The 14,589-nt window shown below is 43.5% G+C and overlaps 1 pseudogene; it reads right to left on the minus strand.

The window, feature by feature from the left end:
* Nucleotides 1–290: 290 nt before the first annotated feature.
* LOC100956518 overlaps nucleotides 291–14,589 on the minus strand; it is a 24,800-nt pseudogene continuing 10,501 nt past the window's right edge.

A 14,589-nucleotide genomic window follows, 5' to 3' on the forward strand; every position in this document is an offset into this window, starting at 1 on the left:
TTGAGCTATAGGCGCCGAGCCAGTGTATATTTTCAAAAAGCTAGGATTTTGAGAATTCACAGCATAAAGAAATGATGAGTATTCAAGGTGATGGATGAGGTGATTATTCTGATTTGATCATTACACATTGTGTGTATTAAAATACCACTTTGAGGCTCAGCGCCTGTTGCTCAAGTGGCTAAGGCGCCAGCTACATATACCAGAGCTGGCAGATTCGAAACCAGCTTGGGCCTGTCAAACAACAATGATAACTACAACCAAAAATAGCCGGCTGTTGTGGCGGGCGTTTGTCAAACCAGCATAAAAACTCCCCTGAGGATGAAGCCTTCACCTTCCAGGTTTCCAGAGCAGTCTCCCTTATAGGCCCAGAAGAAGTTGTACCACATTCCCAGATGGATAAATCTCATAAATGTGATCTTCCACCTTTGTGGACCATAAAGCTTTTTCTTTATATCTAGGAAGATTTCTCCTTTGAAATAAGGCTGTAAGTCCTTCATTCAGTTGCTATCTGCTCTTTACCCCTGCTTCTCCAACTTGGGTTTCAGGGAGGACAGGTCTGCAGCCTCCTCCCTGCAGAGGAAACAGCCTGTCCTCTGCATGGCTATAATCGTAGTTCCATTCTTTCCCCACAGCTCCTGTGCTTTGAAAATCCTTGGTTCCTTTCAGGTCTATCTCTTCCAGATATTCCAACTCTGCTTTCTGCAGCTTGGACAGAAATACGTCAGTATTGGCCAGGAGCAGTGCTAAGGCAGCAGCCTCTAGGCTTCCTGCACCAATGGACCACATCCCTGAGGTGAAGAAACTTTGGTCCCAGAAGGTTCTCTCCTGTCTGCCTTCTCTGGGGCCTAATGCTGGGATGCTGAGGGGCCAAACTCCCCTGGAACCTGAGAGTTCCAAGGGCCCGTTTCTTTATTTTTGGAGACAGTCTTTTTTTTTTTTTTTTTTGAGACAGAGTCTTCCTTTGTCACTCTCAGTAGAGCGCCTTGGTGTCTTAGCTCACAGCAACCTCAAAATCTTGGGGTCAAGTGATCCTCTTGCCTTAGCCTCCTAAGTAGCTGGGACTATAGGCACCTGCCACAGTGCCCAACTGGTTTTTAGAAATGATGTCTTGCTCTGTTTCAGGCTGGTCTTGAACGCATGAGCTCAGGCAATCCACTTGTCTTGGCCTCCCAAGCGCTGGGATTACAGGTGTAAGCCACTGTGCCAGCCTTGTTTCTTTATTTTTTGATCTTTATGATTTTATTTTTCTTGTCTTGTTGCATTGGCCAGGATTCCCAATGTAGTTTTTTTTTTTTTTTTTTAAGTTTTACTTTAATAGATTTAGGGAGTACAAGTTGAATTCGGTTACATGTCTATACTGTATGGTGGTGGAGGCTTTTGTTGTACCATTAGCTGAGTAGTGTACCTTGTACCTCATAGGTAATTTTCACCCCTTACCCATCCCCTCCCATACTTCCTACTTGTGACTCTCCAGGGTCCATTATACTCTGTGTGCCCTTGTATAGCCACAGTTTAGTTCCCACTTATAAGTGAGACCAGGCAACCTGTACTTTTCTGTTCCTCAATTATTTCACTTAGAATAATTCCAATGTAATTTGGAACAGAAGTGGCAAGAGTAGGCATCCTTGATCTTGTTTTTTGTTTTTAAAGAAACTGACCTACTATTTCTTTTTCTAAAGTATTTTTATTTTTAATTTAATTTAATTTATTTGTTTTGAGACAGAATCTCACTCTGTGGCCCTGGATAGAATGCTATGGCATCATGATAACTTCATAGCACCCTCAAACTCTTGGGCTCAAGCCATCCTCTTGCCTAAGTTTTTCTATTTTTAGTAAATACAGGGTCTCACTCTTGTTCAGGCTGGTCTTAAACTCCTGAGCTCAATTGATCCACCTACCTCAGCCCCTCAGAGTGCTAGGATTACAAGTCTGAGCCACCATGCTTGGTCTATTTTTTTTTTTTTTTGTTACTGGCAGGATCAATCAAGTATCAGTTTGTTTTTTTTTTTTTAATTTTTAAATCAATGAACAATTTGTAGTATGGGATAGGCCATTTTAAATAGATAAGAATCTTTGTGTTTCAGGAAGACACAGAGATAAGGGGGAAGTTCTCATAGTTCTTGAATGTGTTGGCAAAAAAGTCTTCTCTGTAGCCTGGTCACCGAGGTAGTTTCTGTATTTCAAAACAGATGCATGGAACTGTGGACTAATTGAATTAAAAGGCAGGGATTACTTGACCCAACTCACATCACCTCTTTCCCCACTGATGAAGTCGGAGCTAAAAGGACTCTGTCTATGTTTCAGAGTAAACCAGGAGGCTCTCAGTCAGAGCTTTTGGGTCCTCCAGTTCTGCTGAGATGGTGGTGGAAGGCTCTGATGGAGCCCTAGGGGACATGTCCTTCCCTAAAGTCCCTTCCAGCTATGAGACCTGATGCTTTCACTTTGAGTTGAGCCTTAAGGAAGACTCGGTGTGGACTGGATTGGGGGAGGTAGTGGTAGCAGAGAGCATTGGCTCAGGAGTCAGACCGCAAGGGGTGAGCATGGGATTTCCTAACTCCCTGACTGTGAATCTGTGACTCCCACTCTGGTGAATCACTTTATTGAGCATTTACTTCTTCATCTGCAAATTGGGAAGAATAATTCCTGCTCTTCCTAACTAATGATGCTGGCCCAGGCTCTGATGGGGTCATGTCTGGGACAGTGCCCTGAAAACTGAAGAGCACCACCGAAAGGAATACCACTTCTCCAGGCACCTCCCTACCTCCCCAGTCCTGTTGTCCACTGTGCTTCCTGTGGTGTATGTTCTGTGTTCCAGCCACACAGACTATTAGTTTCTTGGTAGTGGCTCCCTTCTGCCACTGGGCCTTTGCACGTGCTATTCCCATAGCCTGAAGTGCTCCACCATCCTTTGCTTGGTTTTACTCCACTGGGAACTCAGTTCAGCTGCATTTCTGAGGGAGGCCTTCTCTGACCACAGCTCCCCAGCCCTTGGTTTAGGTCAGGGTCCCTATAACATGCACATTCCCCTAGCACCATGTGTTTTACTCTCAATGCACAATCATTCAGATTTATGTCAGTGCTCATCAATAGACTGTAAGCTCCATGAGGGCAGACAGTGCTGTGTTTTCACTCACTCTGGTACCCCAGAGCCTGGCCCTGACACCAAATGAATATTAGCAATTGCAAGGTAGGTTCAGGAATCTAGGTAGCAGGGATTCTGAACTTAGGTGCCCAGAACAAGGAAACCTGGTAGGATAAGTCTCCTCTCTGAATTAGTTCAATGTTTGCACCTTTTCTTTGCCTCCCTTTAAGTCAGTGGTTCTCAACCTTCCTAATGCCTTGGTGACCCCCAACCATAAAATTATTTTCGTTGCTACTTCATAACTATAATTTTGCTACTGTTATGAATCATAATGTAAATATCTGATATGCAGGATGGTTTTAGGTGACCCCTATTGGGGGTCGCGACCCACAGGTTGAGAACCGCTGCTTTAAGTTAAGCTGTGCGGCACTGTGTGATGTCATGTTGACGCCTGTGTGTAAGGTGTGTATCAAACTACCACCCTTAATTGTTAGCGGTAGACAGGGATGCACCCATTTGCCAGAAGAGGCAAACGGTCGCACAGGGTCAGAGAACAGCAGCCAGAGCAGGAAGCGGGCCTCAGGGCAAGGCGGGTGTGATGTGTCTACAGATGATGCTCTGTCTGGAACACAGCTTGGGAGACTTGAATTATTAATAAAAATTCTAGGAAACCCATCAGCTTTTCAGGAACCTTTATCCCATTAAGGGAAAATAAATTCCAAGTGTACTTTCAAGCACTATATTTTTTTCTTTTTGAAAACTTTATATGGATGTATAATAGTCATAGAGAAAGTACACGGATCATGAGCATGCAGTTCAGAACATTGTCACAGACTGAGGATCCCCTCTCGCCAACCAGCATCCAGGCTAAGAAACAGTATAGCAGCACCCCACCAACTCCCCTCATGCCTCCTTCCCGCCACCGCCCCCAAGGGGAACCACGCTCCTGACTTCCGGTAGCACAGGCCAGTTTTGCCAATTCTGGTATTCTAAATAAATGGAATAATATGGTAAGAAATTTTCTCGAGTCTAGCTTTTTTCACTCAACATTATATTTATGAGATTTATTCATACTGTTGTATGTGGTTGCAGATGATTCTCACTGCTGTATAATAATCAACTGGTAAATATGCTGTATTTATCCATTCTATTGCTGAAGGACATTTGAGTAGTTTCTAGTTTGGGGTTATTACAATTAGAAGCATCACTAAATTTGGTTTTGGTTTCTCTTAAAGAGGTGTTAAAAATAAAGTTTTCTTTTTCTTGTTTCTTTTTTTTTTTTTTAAACTATGTTCTGTTAGCATGTTTTCTTTTTCTTTTTTAAAAAATATTTTCCTAAGGAAGTTAGAATCTGTTTGGGTTTAGAAAGAACCTATCCTTTTTCCTTAGAATTCAAAAATACCATCCTCACCTTTTGTCACTTGCTACTTTACCTTGATAGCTGAATTCTAGATAGCTTTCAGGGTTTTTTTTTTTGAGATGGAGCCTCAAGCTATCCCCCTGGGTAGAGTGCCATGCCATCACAGCTCACAGCAACCTCCAACTCCTGGGCTCAAGTGAGTCTCCTGCCTCAGCCTCTCAAGTAGCTGGGATTACAGGCGCCCGCCACAACGCCTGGCCATTTTTTGGTTGCAGCCATCATTGTTGTTTGGCGGACCCGGGCTGGGGATTCGAACCCACCACCTTAGATGTATGTGGCTAGTGCCTTAGCTGCTTGAGCCACAGGCGCTGAGCCAGCTTTCAGTTTTTAATTCTCCCCCTCACTCTTCTTCTATACATTAAAAAAAGAAAACATTTCATGATATTAAGTACTCTTACAAGCACAATGTGAAAAAAATTGGAAAATAAAAGAAATTTACTTTTAAAATTTGTATTTATTTATTTAGTTTTGAGACAAAGTCTCACTCTACCACCCCGAGTAGAGTACTGTGATTTCAGAGCTCACAGCAACCTCAGACTCTCTCGCCTCGGCCTCCTGAGTAGCTGGGACTAGAGGTGCCCACCACAATGCCAGGCTAGTTTTTCTATTTTTATAGATGGGGCCCTTGCTCTTGCTCAGGCTGGTCTCAAACTCCTGAGCTCAGGCAATCCACTCACCTTGGGCTCCCAGAGTGTTAGGATTACAGGCACGAGCTACCATGCCCACAAGACATTTAATAAGAACATGACAGTCTCCTGCCATCTAGAGATGACAGTGCAAATATGTTAGCGTATTTCTTTCCAGTGTTTTCTTCTATATATATTTCATGTAGTTGACAGTGCACCATGTATGCATATTTATATCTCTTTTCACTTAGGATTATATCATCAGAATTTCCTCATGTCATTAAGAACTATTCTTCAATAATGTTTTTCGTGCCTACGTGATAATCCATCCCATGTGCATGCCAAAAGTTACTTCACTAATCTCCTGAACTGGGATGCTATTCTTTTGACAATTAGAAACAATGCTACAGGGACTATTGTGTATGTAGGTCTTTGTCTTAATCGTAGGACAATTTCCTTAAGATAAATTCCTAGAAGTGGAATTTACTGGCTCAGAGTGTGTCCGCTCTAAAGGAGTCTAGTACGTTACATGTTGCCAAATTGCTTTACAGAGGGTGTTGTTTCTATACTTCCTTCAGCTTTAAGAAGGGAGCCAGTGGGAGCACACGTTTCACTGCGTCTTCACACACTTCGAATATTGTTTAAAATGGAACATCATCATCGTGTTTGATTTCAAGTATTTAAAAATTTATCTTATGATTTGTTTTCATTAAGGAACCCATGAGTTATTTAGACATGTGTTTTAAAGTTTCCAAATGTGGGCTCGGCGCCTATAGCTCAACCGGCTAAGGTGCCAGCCACGTACACCTAAGGTGGCAGGTTCCAATCCCCAGCCCGACCCGCCAAACAACAATGACGGCTGCAACCAAAAAATAGCCAGGCGTTGTGGCGGGCGCCTGTGGTCCCAGCTACTTGGGAGGCGGAGGCAAGAGACTCTCTTGAGCCCAGGAGTTGGAGGTTGCTGTGAGCTGTAATGCCACAGCACTCTACCCAGGGGGACAGCTTGAGGCTCTGTCTCAAAAAAAAAAAAAAAAAAAGTTTCCAAATGTGTGGGGAGCTTTTGATCTTTTAAATTGACTTCTTCATTTAATTGTATTATGATCGGAGAATATGGAGTATGTGTTACCTACTCTTTGAAATGTGTTGAGAATTGTTTTATGTTGAGAAATGTGGATAATCAACTTTTGTAAGTGTTAGGGGAAAAAATCATCTTGATTTGTTAGGGACAGAGGGTTCTTTTTTTTTTTTTGAATCAGAGTCTCAAGCTGTTGGCCCTGGGTAGAGTGCTGTGGCTTCATAGCTCACAACTTCCACCTCCTGGGCTCAAGCTATCCTCTTCCCTCAGTTTTTCTATTTTTAGTAAAGGCGGGGTCTTGATTTTGCTCAGGCTGTTCTGGAACTTATGATCTCATGCTATCCACCCACTTCGGCCTCTCAGAGTGCTAGGATTATAGACGTGAAACACCATGCCCGGCTGGGACAGAGGGTTTTGGAGAAGGACTTTTAGTATTAAAATCAGGAAAGTTCTGGGCAAGCTGGGATGAGTTGGTAACCTTGTGTGTACCTAAGAATAATGTGGATTCTCTGGTTTTTGGGTGCAGAGTTTTAAATACACATATTAGAAAAAGCTCACTTATTGTTTAAAAAAATTTTTTAAGTGAGATTTTTAGTTGGAGAGAATTCCAGATTCACAGAGAGATCCAATGGACTCTTTATACCATTCCGTCCAGTGGTAACATCTTATGAAACTATAGTAGGCTGTCATAACTAGGAAATTCAGATGTCGCCAGTTTCACTTGCACTTGTGTGTGTGTATGTGGGCTCTTGTGTGTACTTTATCACAGGCATAGGTTTGTGTAGCTATGACCACAGTCAAGATACAGCCATCCCAACAAAGACCCCTTCTGTTGCTTTTTAATAACCACAACCACATCCCTCTCACAGCCTCTCCCTCCTCCCGTCTCTCACCCCTGGAAACTACTAATGTGCTCTCCAATTCCATAGTTTTGTCATTTTAAGAATCTTATTCTATACGTGGAATCATACAGTATGTGACCTTCTGAGATTGGTTTGTTTGTTTTTGAAACAGAGTCTCTGTCGCCCATTCTGTGGGGGTCATAGCAATCTCAAACTTGGGGGCTCAAGAAATCCTCTTGTTTCAGCCTCCCAAGTAGCTGGGACTACAGGTGCCCATCATGCACGGCTAATTTTTCTATTTTTGGTAGACGGAGTCTTGCTCTTGCTCAGGCTGATCTTGAATTCCTGAGCTCAAGTGATCTGCCCGTCTCAGCCTCCCTGCCATAGTACAATTACAGATTACAGATGTGAGCCTCTGTGACCAGCCAGTTGGCTCCCCCCCCCACTTCTTTTTTACTCAGTGTGAGTCCTTGGAGCTTCATCCGTGTTGCGTGTATCACTGGTTTCTTCTTTTTTATTGCTGAGTAGTATTTCATGATTATGGATGGAATAGTTGTTTAACTCTTCACACAATGAGGGACATTTGTGTTGCTTCTAGTTCTTGGGTATTATTAAGTAAAGCTACTATGAACACTCATGTGCAGGATTTAGTGTGAACCTAAAGTTCTATTTCTCTGACATAAATGTCTAAAAGTACAATTATGGGGTTTAATAATTGTTTTTTTTTTTTTTTGAGACAGAGCCTCAAGCTGTCCCCCTGGGTAGAGTGCCGTGGCATTACAGCTCACAGCAACCTCCAACTCCTGGGCTCAAGCAAGTCTCCTGCCTCCGCCTCCCAAGTAGCTGGGACCACAGGCACCCGCCACAATGCCCAGTTATTTTTTGGTTGCAGCCATCATTGCTGTTTGGTGGGTCCGGGCTGGGGATTGGAACCTGCCACCTTAGGTGTACGTGGCTGGCGCCTCAGCCGGTTGAGCTATAGGCGCTGTGCCTAATAATTGTTTTTAAAATATCTACACTTACTGTTAGTTTTTTTCTTTTTTGAGACAGAGTCTCCCTGTGTTGCCCTCAGTAGAGTCCTGTGGCATCATAGCTCACAGCAACCTCAAACTCCTGGGCTTAAGTGATTCTCTTGCCTTCCCAGTAGCTGGGACTACATGTGCCTGCCACAATGCCTGGCTATTTTTTTGTTGCAGTTGGCCCAGCAGGGTTTGAACCTGTCAGCCTGGGTGTACGTGGCTGGCGCCGTAACTACTGTGCCTTGGGCACCAAGCCTACACTTACCGGTATTTTGTAAGATGCTTATAAATTTGTTTTTTTTTTTTTTTTTTAAGATACCTTTACCAGCATAAGGAATTGTCTTTTCATTCCAGTGCTTAAGTTTTTTACTTTTTTTTTTTTTTTGCCATTTTTGGCTGGGGCTGGGTTTGAACCCACCACCTCCAGCATATGGGGCTGGCGCCTCACACCTTTGAACCACAGGTGCCACCCAAGATGCATATAAATTTGGGTTGTTATAGTTTTTTGTTTATAAAATTAGAACCCCAGCTCCTACAATGGTGATAGTGGGCCAGGAATCCTACTGTGCTGTTGGGACCAGAAACTCCACCAGACCTACGGGTCTACACCCTATCTAACTAGGCAGTAATAATGTGGTGTCATGGTTACTGGGAACATGAGATTGGTCTGAAGCTGTGTCATTCCTTTGACATTGTGCTGTGGGATGCCATCACCATGTTGATTATTGTGAAGGAAGGACATGAGTGGGCTGTTTTTGACCAACATGTCTATGTCCCTAGGAGAGAGGAAGCACAGGAGGACAGCTTCCCCTCAGCTCAGGGGCTGACATTATATGCTGGGGGCTGGTAGTGTGGCCTGAGGAATACTGGTATATTTATTTACTTGGAGTGAACTGCTAAGAAAATTCTCTTCCCTGAGAAATTTACTTTTTTTTTTTTTGAGTACTTTGAACTCTTTTTTTTTTTTTAATTAAATCATAGCTGTGTACAGTAACACTATCATGGGGTACAGTGTGTTGTTTCTATATACAGTTTGAAATATTTTCATTCATCTGGTTAACATAGCCTTTATGTCACTTTCTTACTTATTGTGTTAAGACATTTATATTCTACATTTAGAAAGACGCATATGTACCCCCATAGGATAAACCATGGACGTGATCCCACCAATCGCCCTCCCTCCACCCATCCTCCCCCCTCCCCTCCCTCTCCCCTTTCCCCGAATTCTTGGGCTAAAATTGGGTTATAGCTTTCCTATGAAAGCTATAAATTAGTTTCATAATAGGGTTGAGTACACTGGATACTTTTTCTTCCATTCTTGAGATACTTTGCTAAGAAGAATATTCTCTAGCTCCACCCATGTAAACATGAAGGAGGTAAAGTCTCCATCTTTCTTTATGGCTGCATAATATTCCACGGTGCACAATTTATTGATCCATTCATGGGTGAGAAGTTTACTTTTTAAAAATCTTTTCTCCCCCAAGTTTTTTTTTTTCTTTTCTTTTTTTTTTTCTTTTGACTTTTGGCTAGTTACTACTTGGAGAACTTACTCCTGAGATAGGCAGAGGTCAACTCGTCCATCCCCCTGCCTGTGAGCAGCATTGCCCCAAGAGCTTCCAATGGTCACACATCCTTTCCTATTTTCATTAGTCCATCTTTCAGACCCAGTTCTAGAAGCCTTCATATCTGCCCCCTGGGGATCCCTCTTCCTTGAGTCTCAAAGCACTTACTATTTTTAAAATTTCAGATTAATATGAGGGTACAAATGATTAGGTTATAAAGTTTGCATTTGTTAGGTAGAGTCCCTGTTGCAGTAGTTTCCTGCACCCAGGAGGTGTGCCATATACCCTCACCTTGTGCCCTTAGGTGGGAGCACACCAATCCCCCTCCTTTGTCCCCTCTCCCTCTTCCTTCCTTCCTCCCTTGCACTTGAATCTTCCTTCCTTCCTCCCTTGCACTTGAATTGAATCGAGTTTTTCTCTTGTGTGAGTGGGTGTTTGTTCCTCCACTGGCTTCATATTAGTATTGAGTACCTTGGATACTTGGTTTTCTACTCCTGTGATCTTACTGGTGTTTCAACAATTATGTAGCAAATTCTGCCTTGAGGCACTCTCCCTGAGAGCAAGCTATATGGCTCCTGGTCTCTGCTGGTATGTTGCTGACTGTTGCAATAACAAATTACCAAAACAACACAAAATTATCTTACAGTTCTAGGCAACCAACGTCCAAAATGGCTCAAAATGGTGTTGGCAAAGCTGCAGATTCTATGGGAGACCTGTTCTTGTCCTTTCCAGCTTGTAGAGGCTGCCCACACCCCTTGGCTTGTAGCCCCATACTGGGAGCCCTACGTTTGTGTTGTCACATCTCTTTCCCTGACTCTGGCCTTCCTGCTCCTCTTATAAAAAAGATCCTTGTGGTTACAGTGGGCCCACTGGGATGATGTAAGATCATCTCTCCATCTCAATACCCTTAACTTGGCCACATCTACAACGTCCTTTTGCCTTATAAGGTGGCATTTACAGATTTGGGAATGGAATGTAGACATCTTTGGCTATTATTCTATATCATGAAGCCATTATGTGGCTGGCTGTATTTGCTCTTCTCTCGTCAAGCCCCTAGCCCTCTCCAGGACCTATCATCCCTTTTCTGGAAGGATCTATCAGCTGCCCACCAGTCTGTCTTTCCCCATCTGACCTCTCTACAACCCATGGTTCTGTTGTCAGTGTCTCAGTGACTATAGTAGTGGTTTTCAACCAGTGTGCCATGAAAAAGTTTAAAGATCAATAATTAAATTATCTTCAGATGAAGTTCAAAGCACAGTAATTGTATATATCAAATTTAAAACCTCTTTAAGAATCATTTAAGCCCAAGAGTTTGAGGTTGCAGTGAGCTGTGATGCCACCGCAGCCTACCAAGGGTGACGTAGTGAAACTCTGTTTCAAAAAAAAAAAAAAAATTAAAACCTCTTTAAATTGATTATACAAGGATACATTGTTACAATAAATAAATGTTTTATTGTTATAATAAATAAACACCACCTACATGGCTCTGTGCCCGCAGCACAGTGGTTATGGCGCCAGCAGATTCTAGCCCAGCCTAGGCCAGCTAAACAATGACAACTGCAACAAAAAATAGCTGGACATTGTGGCTGGTGCCTGTAGTTCCAGATACTTGTGAGGCTGAGGCAGAGAACTGCTTGAGCCCAAGAATTTGAGGTTGCCATGAGTTATAACACCACAGCCCTCTACCGGAGGCGGGAAAGTGAGACTCTGTCTCAAAACAACAACCAAAACAACCCAACAAACCAAAAAACAATATTTGAAGAAGAATATAAAAAGGATCTTTCAGAGTGACTCCACCTAAAAAATTCAAAAATGTGACCTGGTTGTTTGTACCCTCATAATAAACTGAAATAAAACAACAAAACAAAACATTTTGCTTTCAGGCTCGCCGACTGTGGCTCAAGCGGCTAAGGCACTAGCCACATACACCTGAGCTGGCGAGTTTGAATCCAGCCCGGACCAGCCAAACAATGATGGCTGCAACCGAAAAATAGCCGGGTGTTGTGGAGGGTGCCTGTAGTCCCAGCTACTTGGGAGGCAGAGACAGGAGACTCACTTGAGCCCAGGAGTTGGAGGTTGCTGTGAGCTGTGATGGCAAGGCACTCCACCCAGGGTGACAGCTTGAGACTATCTCAAAATTTTTTTTTTTGCTTTCAGATAATATAATTTCTTGGTGTGTTAAGGATTTATCTGAAAATATAGAATGTCAAGTAATATCTCACCTCAAAGAAGGAAATATGTTTGCAATTCATTTGGATAAACCTATGGTAAACCGAAACTTTTAGCATTCAATAGATTTGTCTATAAAGAAGAAATGATAAAAATTTTTTTTTTTTTTTTTTTTTGATACAGAGCCTCAAGCTGTCCTCCTGGGTAGAGTGCCATGGCATCACTGCTCACAGCAACCTCCAACTCCTGGGCTTAAGCGAGTCTCCTGCCTCAGCCTCCCAAGTAGCTGGGACCACAGGCGCCCACCACAACACCCGGCTATTTTTTGGTTGCAGCCGTTATTGTCCTTTGGCGGGCCTGGGCTGGATTCGAACCTACCACCCTAGCTGTGTGTGGCTGATGCCTTAGCCACTTGAGCCACAGGCACCGAGCCCATAAAACTTTTTTATATTGTCCACCACTCCAAACAATAATAACAAAGGGCCAAGATATTTTTATTTGATCGATAATTACTGTAATTCTATAACTTGTCTTGGAATTCCTGCATAATTATTTGTACTGATGGAGCTGCATCTAAGTCTGGAGGTGTAAAAGGATTTGCTACATTTACCCCCCAAAAGAATGCCCAAATTATTTTTACACACTGTTTCCTACAGAGAGAAGTCCTAGTGTCAAAATCATTAGTGTCTGAATTAGAAAAGGTGCTAGATGCACTTATTAAAATTATTAATTATATAAAAGCAGGCCATTGCAATCAAGATTATTTGCAGAATTATGTTCCTCGGTGGATGCTTCTCATAATCAGACCTTATTGCATATGCATGTGAGATGGTTATCTCAAGGAAGAGTTCTATTAAGGCTTTATGAGTTAAAAGAAGTATCAACCTTCTAAAGAATGCAACATTTTAAGTTAGACGATTTAATTTGAGAAGAGGTTTGGTATAATAAAGTTGCATTTCTTGTAGCTTGGAGCGCCCTTCCTAGCAGATCAGGAATGTTGGAGGGCAGGATCCCAGTTGCATTCGTCTCTGTTCCCCTGTATGTAGAGAACATAATCTTAATATTCCAGCCAAGTATGCTAAAGATTTGTACTCTGCTAAAAGAGAAATTCAAGCGTCACTTAGAAATAGACAGTGCTAGAGTGTCATACCAGTTATGGTCACATAACACCACTTGGGAATGTGACCCCCTGACCACTCACAGGGCCAGCCTGTGACTTGCTTTGAGCAATTTCCCCAACCACAATGACAAGTGCTCTCTTTACCTCTATGCTGATGACCTGGGGAGCAGCTCACAGCTTCCTCTGTGGTTGAGCAATTCTTTCTCTTTAGTTTCAATCCTGTAGCTGTTATATGCTAATCAATGCATGTCAACAAGCATTTCTGGAGCACTGGTAATGGGAAGATATGGAGATGAGTAAGGCATGATCCTTGCTCTAGGAGAGCTCAGGCTAGAGGAGTGCAGACTTTAACAGGAAAATACAAGAAACGATGAGGACCCTACAGAGGCATCAGAGGTGGTTCAAAGGCAGGAAGGTGGGGGCTGAGGGGAGGGGAGAAGGAAAGGCTGGTGGAAGAGCTGTAGATGTAGTGGAAAAAACACAGACTTTGCAGTTAGGACAGAAGTGGATTCAGACTCTGGCTCCCTTTTTGTAGCCATTTGACCCTGTACAAGGAACTAAGCCTGCCTGAGCCACTCCCCACCTGTGATATGAGGGTGACCCACATTGGATGGTGATGGCCAGAACATATGTCCGTGTCCTAACTCCTGGAAGCTGGCATCCTATATTACTAGCTCATTCTAGATGACTGAGATTCAATAACAGGTGTCCTTATAAGAGACAAAGAGGAGGGACACAGAGGAGAGACACACAAGAGAGAAATCCATGTGAAGACAGAGGTAGAGTTTGGAGTGGTATAACCCCAAGCCAAGGCTGTCCTCTTTCTGCTGGAGAGGCAGGAAGTTCTCTCCTTCAGAGCCTTTGGAGGGAGCATAGCCCTGCTGACACCTTGATTCACACTTCTTCAATACAGTGAGAGAATAAATTTGTGTAGTTTGTTGTGGTTACATAGCCCTGGGAAACGCATACAGCAGGATTGTGAAGCATGCAGCAGAGTGCCTGGTACTTGTCAGGTGTTCCCCAAATGACAGGCCTTTTCTCTACGGGAGGGGGGCTGTGGGGGGACAAATAGGAGAGAGAAGAGGGGGGCTGAGCACAGGCAATGTCTGGGGAATGACACTAGTGGGACATGAGCAAACATTCTGGGGTGTATGGTGGGAGGTGGGGGGCATGTGCACATGGGGGCGCAGGAAGAATTTGAGCTCACTGACAGATAGGCAGGAGGCCTCAGAGGAAGGAGGTCCCAGAGCGAGGGAGAGGCGCAGCTGGAGGGGCTCCCACCTCATCCTGGAGCTTCCTCCTGCGCTGTTTCTGCACTTCTGGTGGCTCCTGCTTGGACTCCACTTCGTTGGTGCTCCTGACAGAGCCAAAAAGCTGGGGGACCCAGAAGTCATTACAACAGGGGAATTTCTGGACTGCTGGTCTTGAAAGAAATTATATAGGCTTGGGAAAGAGGAAGCAGCAAAAGGATGAAGTTGAAGACCTGAGGTTCTTGACCTTGTTTCCCGAGCACCTGGTAATTCCTGATTCTTGCATCAATCTGACTGTGAAGAAGTTTGGATTTAATTGACTAAAAGAAAATGAAGTGGTGGGGCATGGTAGCTCATGCCTCTAATTCTAACACTCAGGGAGGCTGAAGCAGGTGGATCATCTGAGCTCATGAATTCGAGACCA

The sequence above is a fragment of the Otolemur garnettii genome, unplaced genomic scaffold, assembly GCF_000181295.1.
Source record: "Otolemur garnettii isolate 467f Iridium unplaced genomic scaffold, OtoGar3 scaffold00104, whole genome shotgun sequence".
Taxonomy (NCBI): Eukaryota; Metazoa; Chordata; class Mammalia; order Primates; family Galagidae; genus Otolemur; species Otolemur garnettii.